Source organism: Balaenoptera physalus (genome assembly GCF_965194825.1).
Source record: "Balaenoptera physalus genome assembly, chromosome: 13".
Classification (NCBI taxonomy): Eukaryota; Metazoa; Chordata; class Mammalia; order Artiodactyla; family Balaenopteridae; genus Balaenoptera; species Balaenoptera physalus.
The window spans coordinates 21,080,514-21,095,459 of NC_138892.1; the positions used below are offsets into that span (position 1 = coordinate 21,080,514).

Below are 14,946 nucleotides of genomic sequence, written 5' to 3' on the forward strand. Positions count from 1 at the left end.
CATAGTGTAAATATAACTTGTCTTCCATGATAACAGGAGGTGTTGTGTTTGCTTAGCTTTCCTTCATATAGTTGTTTAGCATAAGGTTCTTTAAGACTTCTAAGAACTCATTTTGTGTTGGAGATGACCTATATTTTAAAAATTTTTTGTTTTTATTTAAATGCCATACAACTTGCTAAGTGAACCCGTAAATGTGCTACTTGCATAGTTCAGTAAGAACTGGGATTTTATTTCTTTGTTACTTCTTTAAGGCCTAACAGAGAAAAGCTGATGCAGTAATAAAGCATGCAGTTAGTTTTTTTGCCTTTCTTCTTCCTCTAATCATGAATTGGAATTATGAATTGAGCCACTCAGGAACTCTCCCAAAAGACTCTTGATGCTAATATGTCAACAGATAAAGCACTGTATATGGAGTCGTAAATACAGAATACCACACTCAAATGCACACAGTGTTGCAGTACGCCAGAAAGCAAAGTTCAACACTAGTGGATGGGAAAATATAATGCCAGGTATGGGTCCCTTCGTTATTTTTTTTTTTTTTTTAAAGTTATACAATTTTTATTTATTTATTTATTTATTTATGGCTGTGTTGGGTCTTCGTTTCTGTGCGAGGGCTTTCTCTAGTTGCGGCAAGTGGGGGCCACTCTTCATCGCGGTGCGCGGGCCTTTCATTATTGCGGCCTCTCCTGTTGCGGAGCACAGGCTCCAGACGCGCAGGCTCAGTAATTGTGGCTCACGGGCCTAGTTGCTCCGCGGCATGTGGGATCTTCCCAGACCAGGGCTCGAACCCGTGTCCCCTGCATTGGCAGGCAGACTCTCAACCACTGCGCCACCAGGGAAGCCCCCCTTCGTTATTTTTTATTGAAGTACAGTTGATTTACAATGTTTCAGTTGTACAGGAAGAATGTACATTTATATATTTATTCTTTTTCAGATCCTTTTCCATTATAGTTTATTACAAGATATTGAATATAGTTCCCTGTTATACAGTAGGTCCTTGTTGTTTATCTATTTTTATATATAGTAGTGTATATCTGTTAATCCCAAATTCACAATTTATCCTTCCCCCTCTTTTTCCTTTGGTAACTGTAAGTTTGTTTTCTATGTCTGTGAGTCTATTTCTGTTTTGTAAATATGTTCAGTTTTATCATATTTCAGATTCCACATATAAGTTAAATATGATATTTGGCTTTCTCTGTCTGATTTCACTTAGTATGATAATCTCTAGGTCCATCCATGTTGCTGCAATGGCATTATTTCATTCTTTTTTATGGCTGAGTAATATTCCATTGTATATATGTATCACATCTTCTTTATCCATTCATCTGTCAATAGACATTTAGGTTGCTTCCATGTCTTGGCTACTGTAAATAGTGCTGCTATGAACATCGGGGTGCATGTATCTTTTTGAATTGGAAATTTCTCCGGATATATGCCCAGGATTGGCACTGCAGAGTCATTTTTAGGTTTTAAGGAAAACTCCATTCTATTCTCCATAGTGGCTGCACCAATTTATATTCCCACCAACAGTGTAGGAGGGTTCCCTTTTCTCCACACCTTCTCCAGCATTTATTATTTGTAGACTTTTTGATGATGGCCATTCTGACTGGTGTGAGGTGATACCTCATTATAGCTTTGATTTGCATTTCTCTAATAATTAGTGACATTGAGCATCTTTTCATGTGCCTGTTGGCCATCTGTATGTCTTCTTTGGAGTAATGTCTATTTAGGTATTCTGCCCATTTTTTGATTGGGTTGTTTGGGTTTTGTTTCATTTTGTTTTGTTTTTTTGATACTGAGCTGTATACGTTGTTTGTGTATTTTGGAAATTAAGCCCTTGTCCGTCGCATCGTTTGCAAATATTTTCTCTCAGTCCATAGGTTGTCTTCTTGTTTTGTTTATGGTTTCCTTTGCTGTGCAAAAGCTTTTAAGTTTAATTAGGTCCCAGTTGTTTATTTTTGCTTTTGGGGTTCCCTTCTTTATTGACTCAAATTATATGCCAACATTGAAGTTCACTTTTTTCTTTGATGCTTTAAAAACAGCTAAGTATTTTTAACCTATCAGAAGCTGCTGACCAGTATAGTTTATAGGAGTTTGAGTTCTATTTACCCAAGCATACAAAAGAGTATTCATTCTTTCATCTAAAAAAATTTTAGAGGTGTGCACACTATGTGTCAGGCACCGAGCTGTGCAGTGACTGTACCTTGGTGAATAAAAGTGATGTGTCTTCCTGCCCTTCTGGTAATAACAAAGCAAATAATCAAAGAAATGTGAAGTGTGGTGAGTGCTATAAAGAACAGAGTCTAGATATAGAGAGAACAATGATAATGTACTTAGACGGGGTGACCAGGATCTAAAGCTGTATCCAAGTGTGTGATTTGGGGCAATTCATTTAACTGCAAGTTTTTCATTTGTAAAATAAAACAGGCATGGGAATAAAATGGACGTTTATTGCTTACTATGATAGGCTGAATCTGGACCCCAAAGGTGACCTAATCCCTGGAACGTGTGAATGTGTTATCTTATATGGGAAAAGGGACTTCATAGATTTGATTAAGTCAAGGATCTTAAAATGGGAAGATTATCCAGGATTATATGAGTAGGCCAATGTAATTATAAGAGAGGCAGGAAGGTCAGAATGAGAGAGAGAGAGACACTGGAAGATGCTATGCTGCTGGCTTTGAAAATAGAGGACAAGGTCAGAAGGCAAGGAATCTAGAAGATAGAAAAGGCAAGAAAGCAGATTCTCCCCTAGAGCCTGTAGAAGGAACACAGTCTTGCTGACACCTTGAGGATGTCTGACGTTCAGAACTGTAAGATAATAAATCTGTGCTGTTTTAAGTTATTAAGTTTGTGGTAATTTGTTACAGCAGCAAAAAGTAACTAATACACTTACTAGAGGTTTTGAGGCTCTGAGGCTACAAAGGAAAAACATCATAATCTTTTCATACAATCAAGGTTTAGGAGCATCTGCACTGGGCCAGGCGCTGTGCCAGGTGCTCAAGAAGAAGCACTAACACTTTGGAGGAAGTACAGTATGCTGTGGGAGATGTCAAAGTCAAAGACAACTTCCCTGACCACCCTATGTAAAGAAGCTGCCCCTCACCCAATTACTTTCCATCTCCTCCTCTCACTGCTCATTTCCTTCACAGAATGTATCATAGACTGTAATTATTTATTCATTTGTTTACTTGTATGCTGGATGTCTACCCTATTAGAATATAAGTTCCATAATGGCAGGGACCCTGTCTGTCTTGACTGGTGTACAGAGGTCCAGGCATGGAGTAAGCCCTCAACTCATATTTGTTGAATAACAGAATGACCTCAAAGTGGTCACTGTCTAACGATGTGTAAGAGTCCTATTTTCTCCACTGTTCTATGGCTCTGGGATCTTGCACATACGTTTCTCCAAACATAATTCTTATTCACAAGCCAGGAGCTCCACAGTTTCAAGTAGATACCGGTTAAATTTTCAAGGAGATAGTGATGACTTTCTAAGTAGATACTGGTTATATTTGAACAATGGGGTAAAAATATTCTTTTAACAACATCGGAAGACCTGCTTACTATTTTCCAAACTCTACCGCTTAGCTGTGTGAATTTGTGTTTCCAACTCCTCACTGGTGAGACAGGTACAGAAAACTTCTTTAAGGGTGGCTGAGAGTATTATGTGAGATTATGTACACGTTAGCAGGGTGGCTGACATATGGCAGATCCATAAGAAATGTTGGTTTCTTGATTTTAGACTCTGGGACCTTAAGTTAGCATTTCAGCATCATCAATACAAAAAGGCAGAGGAAGCATTTACAAGTTGGAATGGTTATTCAGAGGGATGGATTGGGATGAGATGTGAGATAAAGGGGGAAGCTAAAGAGGACACTGAGATTTTTGTCTTGGTGACTGGCTCTTACTGGGGAGAAACTCTTGAATATCCATTCATCCATCCATGAGAATTGCCCCTATGCTTTTGCCAAGGATAGAAAACTACCACGTCATCTTCCACCAGTATCACTTTCTGGTGTTGGCACAATCTGTTCAAGAAAGCCTTCGACATCTCTGGTCCTCAACTGGCCCTAAACTGTCACCCTGAAGGCATCTGGTATGGTCTGGAGACATTTTTGATCTCGAGGGGTGGTGCTAGTCATATCTAGTGGGAAGAAGCCAGGGATGCTGCTAAATAGCCTTCAATGCACAGAACAGCCCTTACAGCATAGAGTTCTCCAGCCCAAAATGTCAACAGTGCTGAGGTTGAGGAATTCTGCTCTACATTAAAAGCCCAACTATTTGATTCTACAGGGACCAGCTATCTTGGGAAAAGGGAGAGAAGCCCTTTGCTTTCCTTATTGCTACCCACCAGAATTACTCTCTGGAAGTTATTATGGGACTGATGCTACCTGAGTGCTCAAGGCAAATCAGTATGTCAGGCAATCCGATTCTTGTACAATGAGTGGTATGAAGGCACCATTATTACCTGCCAGTCTCTCAAGACCTTCAGCCTATATTAGAAATGCTGAAGCATCAGAAAATGCTCAGCTGATGGATTAAAGTTTTACTGAGCTCTGCCCACCAGAGCAACAGTCAGCTCTACACACCACAGGTCCCTCCCATCAGGAAACTTGCACAAGCCTCTTAGAGAGCCTCATCCATCAGAGGGCAGAGAGCAGAAGATGAACTACAACCCTGCAGCCTGTGGAACAAGAACCACATTCACAGAAAGACAGAAAAGATGAAAAGGCAGAGGGCTATGTACCAGATGAAGGAACAAGATAAAACCCCAGAAAAACAACTAAATGAAGTGGAGATAGGCAATCTTCCAGAAAAAGAATTCAGAATAATGATAGTGAAGATGATCCAGGACCTCTGAAAAAGAATGGAGGCAAAGATTGAGAAGATGCAAGAAATGTTTAACAAAGACCTAGAAGAATTAAAGAACAAACAAACAGAGATGACCAATACAATAACTGAAACGAAAACTACACTAGAAGGAACCAATAGCAGAATAACTGAGGCAGAAGAATGGATAAGTGACCTGGAAGACAGAATGGTGCAATTCACTGCTGCGGAAGAGAATAAAGAAAGAAGAATGAAAAGAAATGAAGACAGCCTAAGAGACCTCTGGGACAACATTAAACACAAAAACATGCGCATTACAGGGATCCCAAAAGGAGAAGAGAGAGAGAAAGGACCCAAGAAAATATTTCAAGAGATTATAATCGAAAACTTCCCTAACATGGGAAAGGAAATAGCCACCCAAGTCCAGGAAGTGCAGAGAGTCCCAGGCAGGATAAACCCAAGGAGAAACACTCCAAGACACATACTAATCAAACTGACAAATATTAAAGACAAAGAAAAATTATTGAAAGCAGCAAGGGAAAAATGACAAATATGATACAAGGGAACTCCCATAAGGTTAACAGCTGATTTCTCAGCAGAAACTCTACAAGCCAGACGGGAGTGGCATGATATACTTAAAGGGATGACAGGGAAGAACCTACAACCAAGATTACTCTACCCGGCAAGGATCTCATTCAGATTCGATGGAGAAATCAAAAGCTTTACAGACAAGCAAAAGCTAAGAGAATTCAGCACCACCAAACCAGCTCTACAACAAATGCTAAAGGAACTTCTCTAAGTGGGAAACACAACACAAGAAAAGGACCTACAAAAACAAACCCAAAACAATTAAGAAAATGGTCATAGGAACATACATATCGATAATTACCTTAAACGTGAATGGATTAAATGCTCCAACCAAAAGACACAGGCTTGCTGAATGTATACAAAAACAAGACTCATATATATGCTGTCTACAAAAGACCCACTTCAGACCTAGGGACACACACAGACTGAAAGTGAGGGGATGGAAAAAGATATTCCATGCAAATGGAAATCAAAAGAAAGCTGGAGTAGCAATACTCATATCAGATAAAACAGACTTTAAAATAAAGAATGTTACAAGAGACCAAGGAGGACACTACATAATGATCAAGGGATCAATCTGACAAGAGGATATAACAATTATAAATATATATGCACCCAACATAGGAGCACCTCAATACATAAGGCAAATGCTAACAGCTATAAAACAGGAAATCAACAGTAACAAAATAATAGTGGGGGACTTTAACACCTCACTTACACCAATGGACAGATCATCCAAAATGAAAATAAATAAGGAAACAGAAGCTTTAAATGACACAATAGACCAGATAGATTTAATTGATATTTATAGGATATTCCATCCAAAAACAGCAGATTACACTTTCTTCTCAAGGGCACATGGAACATTCTCCAGGATAGATCACATCTTGGGTCACAAATCAAGCCTCAGTAAATTTAAGAAAATTGAAATCATATCAAGCATCTTTTCTGATCACAACGCTATGAGATTAGAAATGAATTATAGTGAAAAAAACGTAAAAGACACAAACATATGGAGGCTAAACAATACGTTACTAAATAACCAAGAGATCACTGAAGAAATCAAAGAGGAAATCAAAAAACACTTAGAGACTAATGACAATGAAAACATGACGATCCAAAACCTATGGGATGCAGCAAAAGCAGTTCTAAGAGGGAAGTTTATAGCTATACAAGCCTACATCAAGAAACAAGAAAAATCTCAAATAAACGATCTAACGTTACACCTAAAGGAACTAGAGAAAGAAGAACGAACAAAACCCAAACTTAGCAGAAGGAAAGAAATCATAAAGATCAGAGCAGGAATAAATGAAATAGAAACAAAGAAAACAATATAAAAGATCAATAAAACTAAAAGCTGGTTCTTTGAGAAGATAAACAAAATTGATAAACCATTAGGCAGACTCATCAAGAAAAAGAGGGTGAGGACTCAAATCAATAAAATTAGAAATGAAAAAGGAGAAGTTACAACAGACACCACAGAAATACAAAGCATCCTAAGAGACTACTACAAGCAACTCTATGCCAATAAAATGGACAACTTGGAAGAAATGGACAAATTCTTAGAAAGGTATAAACTTCCAAGACTGAACCAGGAAGAAATAGAAAATATGAACAGACCAATCACAAGTAATGAAATTGAAACTGTGATTAAAAATCTTCCAACAAACAAAGGTCCAGGACCAGATGGCTTCACAGGTGAATTCTATCAAACATTTAGAGAAGAGCTAACATCCATCCTTCTCAAACTCTTCCAAAAAATTGTGGAGGAAGGAACACTCCCAAACTCATTCTATGAGGCCACCATCACTCTGATACCAAAACCAGACAAAGATACTACAAAAAAAGAAAATTACAGATCAATATCACTGATGAATATAGATGAAAAAATCCTCAACAAGATACTAGCAAACAGAATCCAGCAACACATTAAAAGGATTATACACCATGGTCAAGTGTGATTTATCCCAGGGATGCAAGGATTCTTCAATATACGCAAATCAATCAATGTGATACACCATATTAACAAATTGAAGAAGAAAAACCATATGATCACCTCAATAGACTCAGAAAAAGCTTTTGACAAAATTCAACACCCATTTATCATAAAAACTCTCCAGAAAGTGGGCATAGAGGGAAACTATCTCAACATAATAAAGGCCATATATGACAAACCCACAGCAAACATCATTCTCAATGGTGAAAAACTGAAAGCATTTCCTCTAAGGTCAGGAACGAGACAAGGATGTCCACTCTCACCACTATTCTTCAACATAGTTTTGGAGGTTTTAGTCGCAGCAATCAGAGAAGAAAAAGAAATAAAAGGAATACAAAGTGGAAAAGAAGAAGTAAAACTGTCCCTCTTTGAAGATGACATGACACTATACATAGAGGATCCTAAAGATGCCACCAGAGAACTACTAGAGTTAATCAGTGAATTTGGTAAAGTTGCAGGATACAAAATTAATGCACAGAAATCTCTTGCATTCCTATACACTAATGATGAAAAATCTGAAAGAGAAATTAAGGAAACACTCCCATTTACCATTGCAACAAAAAGAATAAAATACCTAGGAATAAACTTACCTAGGGAGACAAAAGACCTGTATGCAGAAAACTATAAGACACTGATGAAAGAAATTAAAGATGATACCAACAGATGGAGAGAGATACAATGTTCTTGGATTGGAAGAATCAATATTGTGAAAATGACTATACTACCCAAAGCAATCTATAGATTCAATGCAATCCCTATCTAATTACCAATGGCAGTTTTTACGGAACTAGAACAAAAAATCTTAAAATTTGTATGGAGACACAAAAGACCCCGAATAGCCACAGCAGTCTTGAGGGAAAAAAATGGAGCTGGAAGAATCAGACTCCCTGACTTCAGACTATACTACATAGCTACAGTAGTCAAGACAGTATGGTACTGGCATAAAAACAGAAATATAGATCAATGGAACAGGATAGGAAGCCCGGAGATAAACCCACGCACCTATGGTCAACTAATCTATGACAAAGGAGGGAAGGATATACAATGGAGAAAAGACAGTCTCTTCAATAAGTGGTGCTGGGAAAATTGGACAGCTACGTGTAAAAGAATGAAATTAGAACACTCCCTAACACCATACACAAAAATAAACTCAAAATGGATTTGAGACTTAAATGTAACACTGGACACTATAAAAATCTTAGAGGAAAACATAGGAAGAACACTCTTTGACATAAATCACAGCAAGATCTTTTTTGATCCACCTCCTAGAGTAATGGAAATAAAAACAAAAATAAACAAATGGGACCTAATGAAACTTCAAAGCTTTTGCGCAGCAAAGGAAACCATAAACAAGACGAAAAGACAACCCTCAGAATGGGAGAAAATATTTGCAAATGAATCAACGGACAAAGGATTAATCTCCAAAATATATAAACAGCTCACACAGCTCAATATTAAAAAAACAAACAACCCAATCCAAAAATGGGCAGAAGACTTAAATAGACATTTCTCCAAAGAAGACATACAGATGGCCAAGAAGTACATGAAAAGCTGCTCAACATCACTAATTATTAAAGAAATGCAAATCAAAACTACAATGAGGTATCATCTCACACCAGTTAGAATGGGCATCATCAGAGAATCTACAAACAACAAATGCTGGAGAGGGCGTGGAGAAAAGGGAATATTCTTGCACTGTTGGTAGGAATGTAAATTGATACAGCCACTATGGAGAACAGTATGGAGGTTCCTTAAAAAACTAAAAATAGAATTACCATATGATCCAGCAATCCCACTACTGGGCATATACTCAGAAAAAAACCATAATTCAAAAAGACACATGCACCCCAATGTTCATTGCAGCACTATTTACAATAGCCAGGTCATGGAAGCAACCTAAATGCCCATCGACAGACGAATGGATAAAGAAGAGGTGGTACATATATACAATGGAATATTACTCAGCCATAAAAAGGAACGAAACTGGGTCATTTGTTGAGACGTGGATGGATCTAGAGACTGTCATACACAGTGAAGTAAGTCAGAAAGAGAAAAACAAATATCGTATATTAAAGCATGTATGTGGAACCTAGAAAAATGGTACAGATGAACCAGTTTGTAGGGCAGAAATAGAGACACAGATGTAGAGAACAAACGTATGGACACCAAGGGGGGAACGCGGCGGGTGCCGGGGGTACGGGTGTGCTGAATTGGGCGATTGGGATTGACGTGTATACAGTGATGTGTATAAAATTGATGACTAATAAGAACCTGCTGTATAAAAAAAGAAATAAAATTAAATTTAAAAGTTTTTTTTAAAAAAAGAAAATGCTCAGCTGAACATGTGGTCAGTAAGAAGAGTGTACAACATGTAAACACTCCACAGAAGAAACATGTGCCCTTCGTCGGTATTTCACCATTGTCACTGATAGATCCGCTTTAACTACAAGGTAAGTTTTAGGAACAAAGTACAACCTCCTTTGATGCGAACTTTCATTCTCTTCTTTAAGAAAACCCCCAACTCTGAAGTTCACCAATTTTTAGAAATCTATTTATTCAACAAGTAGTTACTGAGTACCTACCCTGGGCAGACGCTGAGCTGGGCTAAAAGCTGGGGCTTAAGTACTGGACATGACAGGCAGGACCCCTGACCTCACAGAGTTCATGGTCCAGCCAAGGTGGGAGCAGGACCTCTCCCTCTCTGGCACAGACGTGACAAACATCCTCTTCATCCAAACAAGGTCACTTGTTAATGGATCCCATTACCTCCCTCATACTTTTTTTCTCGAATAAAAAAAGTTTGATAATTATCTGTCTGGTAGAATTCTGCAATTAGGCTCATTAAATAAGAGAGTCCAATGTTCAGAGAAGTCAATTAAGAATGGCAAGAGAGAGAATTAAAAATTTCCATGCAAACCAGGTATGGACCTGCATTGTATTCAGACTCAGGAAGGGCTGTGTGAACAGAACTTGGCAGTTAACATGGGTCCCAGCAGGTGGATACCATGCATTTGGGAAAGCAAGAGAGATCCCCAAATGATTCTCTTTTGCAAAAAGCAGGCACTCAGCCTAAAGAGACCCAGGAACTAAACAGCAGGGAATCACATTTAACAACTGAACAAGGGTCAAGAAACTCAAATTGCCTGGGAGACCGAAAGTCAGCTACAGCCTCTGAGTAAAGCCAGAAACTCAGCATAGAAAAGAGATTTCTGAGGGCTGGCTTGTGATACTCTCCCAGAATGGAGGCAGAACAGAGAAGGCAGAGGGCCAGGAAGCAGGAGATGCTGACATTCTTCCTGTGTGGGAAGGCAAATTTGCCGCCGGACTACTGAATCTACTCATCAAATATCTGCAATTATTTCAATTATTCCTTCAGTGAAAATCATTTGGGATGTTAGCGATTATTCGATTCTCTTGGGAAAAGAGACTGCAAATATACCGCAAGGGCTCAAACAAGTGAACTGATCATCTTCTGTCACTTGTTCATTAAACCAACATTTAGTTTAGGTGCGGGAGGTATAAACATGACCAAGACATGAGTGGGAAGCCTCGTACTTCCAGACAAGAGGATGAAACTGAGGAATCAGTGGGTATAAAGGCAACGAAAAAACAAATCACAAATGTTTAGACTGTTTTAGAAACAGTCTAAAAGAGTAAAACATAAATTCCAAAAAATCAAATAGTTCGACTCCCTGCTCTTTTTAAAAAATAACCCCACCTTGGCATTATAGTTCAGGAGTACTTTAATCTCAGTATTTTCTGATGCAGAGAAAATAAAGTGAAATTATAGGTCACTGAAGAAGACATGAAAGGGCTGTGCAGTATAATCCAAGTATCTATATTTGTTCTCCAGTGTGCCAGTTCATTATACTATTTTTATCCCGAGTTCCAAATTATTACATCTGATGCACAGAATTCTGAAGGTATTACATATTGACCTCAAAGCCTCATTAGAAAATGAAAAAAAAAAAAAAAAAGAAAAAAGATTGTTCATGTCTCAATTTAAACACTTAGCTGGCTGTTTTATAACCAGTTCATCTTTACATTTAGGGTCCCTTTCAGGTGAAGGCCCAAGGCAGCTCCAAATTTGACACAAGGGCTAGCAAACAAGAGGTGCTCAATGCCCATTTTAAAATAAAAGCTAGATTAAGATTATATCAATTGCCATTTTTTTCTTATTCTAATTATCTCAGTGCCATTGCTTGAAGGAATCTGTTTTTCTCTTGGATTCAGAGTTAAATAGGAAGAAAGTGGGAAAGGACGACAATTTATTCAGAGCCAACCAGGTGTGAAGGACTGTGCGGCTTGTTTTCTCCTTTCATCCTCAGAACACCTTATGAGACAGGTAGTATGAGAAAGAAGCCAGGTTCAGAAGTGCTAAGTATGGTCACACAGCTCATAAGTGACAGAGATGAATCTGAGCCCAGGCCTGACTCCCAAATCCAGGCTATTTCTAGCTGACTCCTTGGTTTTGCGGAGAGCATTCTACTGTTCTCAAATCATGTTTGGCTTTCAAGAACAGGAAGTCATTTAACCAGCAAACAACTGTCACAGTTTTAACATTTATCTGAATAAAGCTAGACTTTACACCTGTAGCCCGACAAGTCTGACACTTTTACAAATTGAACAAAGAGACCAAATTAAAGGTTTTTTAAAAATTCAGGAAAACGCACAGCCTCAGCACAGCTTTGAGCACCCAAGGCTGGGATTTTAAAAACCAAACACTGCTTAGCGTTTATATGGCACTAGCAAGACTGGGGCCCTCTAGAAGTGCACCACTCTTCAAATGAATCTGATAACGTCCCTAAGGCAGAGACTGCCTGGTGGACCAAGAAGAAGAAAAAGTAAGCCTAAGTTAGAAAACTCAAAATAAATAATTGGAAAGGACATAAGTCCTTCCTTAGCTGCCTTTAATAGGTCAGTGGTTTTCAAAGTGTGTTCCTGGGAACCCCAGGATTCTTTTGAGGAACTTCAGGGGCCATGGAGGGGCCAAAAAGAAAACTGCGCAAAGTCCTACACCTTTTACCCCTACCTGCTCCAAACAGCTCAGTTATCTGTCTTACACAGATATTATATGTGATAATATAATATATAATTATATTCTAATTATATAATATTTATATTACATAATATCAATGTTACTGATATTATATGTAAAAATATATGGGGGGGAAAAGACAGATTCCAACTTTTAAAAAGTTTGGAGACCTCTGCTAGTGTGTTATGGCAACAATTAAATGGGTATGTTAACATTTCCCCAAAGAGAAACTGGGATAAGCAAGCTGGGGTTCTAATGATCACAGATCTGAGAGCAGGCCCTTTTTTTCTGCCGTGGAAAGTTAACTCGAAATGCTTTTAAGATTCAAAATGTGCCTTTAAAAAAACAAGTCATGAGTTTTTTTAAAATGTGTGGTTGGGAAGGATGCTGTTTATAAAATTACAGAGCATACACGACGGCACGGGGTGCCCACAATACACTCTGCAACGGGGCCAAGATCATTAACTTGTTCCCAAGACAGCGTGTTTCTTAAGAAGAGCTTCTCTTGCAACTGCTCCATTCTAAAGAAAAGACAGACACCTTGGTCACTTCTGTAACAAGGCAGCTAATGATGGCACCTCTTACAGCCCTGGGAACGATATTTAGAGAAGGACTGTATACCTGATGTAAACTTTGCTCAATAGCCTCGGTTCCCTTTTCACAACTAGAAACAAGGTCAGTGATGTTGTGCATTAAAAATCCTAAAAGTCTACTGACCATAACTCTCCCTTCTCTGGAAAGAGCGTGAGCTTTGGATTTAGACAAACCTGAGTTCAAACGCTAGTCCTCCCACTTACTGACTCTTAGATTGGGTTCTTTAACTTGTTCAAGCTTTAATTTCTTTATCTTTTAAGTGGGGATAATACAACGTACCAGAGAGGATTGTTGTGAGGAATGAAGACAAGGTGGCAGCCAACACGTCCACATCGCTTACCGTGTGCCAGGCACTAAGGGCTTTGCATAGATTGTCTATAACTACCTCCCTTTTACAGATGTGGAAATTAAGGCAAAGAGAGTTTAAGACTAAATAAAATAATACAGGTAAAAAGTCAACCACAGAGTTGCCAGACAAGATGTTCAACTCATGTCAGTTCCTCCCTCTCCCCCATCTTCTCCTTTGAAACAGCATAGCCATGTGAATTAAAAATACAATGGGAAATCAGGGCTCAAGACACTGGATTCAAAATGACTCACTGGATGTCACTGAGAAACGACTAAGTCTCATCACCCACAGAAGCAAGAGCACCACCCGTGTGGGAACAGCTATATGATTGCTTAGGGATATATGCAGGCACAAAGCGTCAGACTATAGTGTAACAATCATCCAATAATCCTTCCAACCTCCCAGTTCTCCTTCCAAATACTTTGCTATTTGCTCTCTTTCGTTCCCTAATCCATTAGAACCTAATGGACTATATCACAATAAAGTCTGTCAGGGTATGAATGCCACTCAGGAGTCCCCAAAGTCTATACAGTTGGCCCTCTATATCCACAGGTTTCCCATCTGAGGATACAACCAACCCATCGGCAGCAGACAGTTTCATTTCAGTCATTGCTGACATTCCCACTCCTCTACCTCACATATCCAGAACTGCACAAAGGTTCTAGAGGTTTTGCAAACTACTCTGGTCTCCAAGCTGCTCTGCTGGCTACTGCTGAGCTGCCCCCTTTGTGAGTCTACAGTGGAATTCACTCACTCATGCATTAACAAAATTTACTGAGCAGCTACTATACTCCATACTCTGCTCAAGGAACTGGGTATACAACAAAGAAACAGGAAGATGAGACTGCTGCCTTCCCAGAGCCTCCAAAGTTCCCTGAATGCTGAAGGATCTGTTCCTTCCTCAGGCTGCAGAATCTCAGCCATGGCTGGCAGTTCAGGTGGCCCAGGCACAGTCCCCCCAGGCACAAAACACAGCCACTCCGTCTCTTCCCACCACTTACAAGAAGCCATGCTACCACTGCAGGACACTCCAAGGAAGCCTGTCTTAGGACATTCCTCCTGTCTATTTCTCTCTCTCTCTTTCTTCTTCTCCTATCTAAGCATCAGGCACTCAGGAGCTCAGACTTTCAGAGAACAAAAGGCAGGAACTTTAGGCAACACAAAACTCTGCAGAGGACTTCCCTGGTGGCGCAGTGGTTAAGAATCTGGCTGCCAATGCAGGGGACACGGGTTCGCACCCTGGTCCGGGAAAATCCAACATGCCGCGGAGCAACTAAGCCCGTGACCCACAACTACTGAGCCTGAGCTCTAAAGCCCGCAAGCCACAACTACTGAGCGCATATGCCACAACTACTGAAGCCCACGTGCCTGAGCCTGCGCTCTGCAACAAGAGGAGCCACCACAGTGAGAAGCCCGCACACCACAACGAAGAGTAGCCCCTGCTCGCCCCAACTAGAGAAAGCCCATGCACAGCAACGAAGACCCAATGCAGCCATAAACAAACAAATAAATAAATAAATAAATTTATTTAAAAAAAAAAAACTCTGC

General features: G+C 39.4%; 1 protein-coding gene across 7 annotated transcripts in view; it reads right to left on the reverse strand.

Annotated features, from left to right (window-relative positions):
• The window catches only part of ANO4 (anoctamin 4), a 458,290-nt gene that overhangs the window by 189,112 nt on the left and 254,232 nt on the right, over positions 1-14,946 (reverse strand). The window lies entirely within an intron of this gene.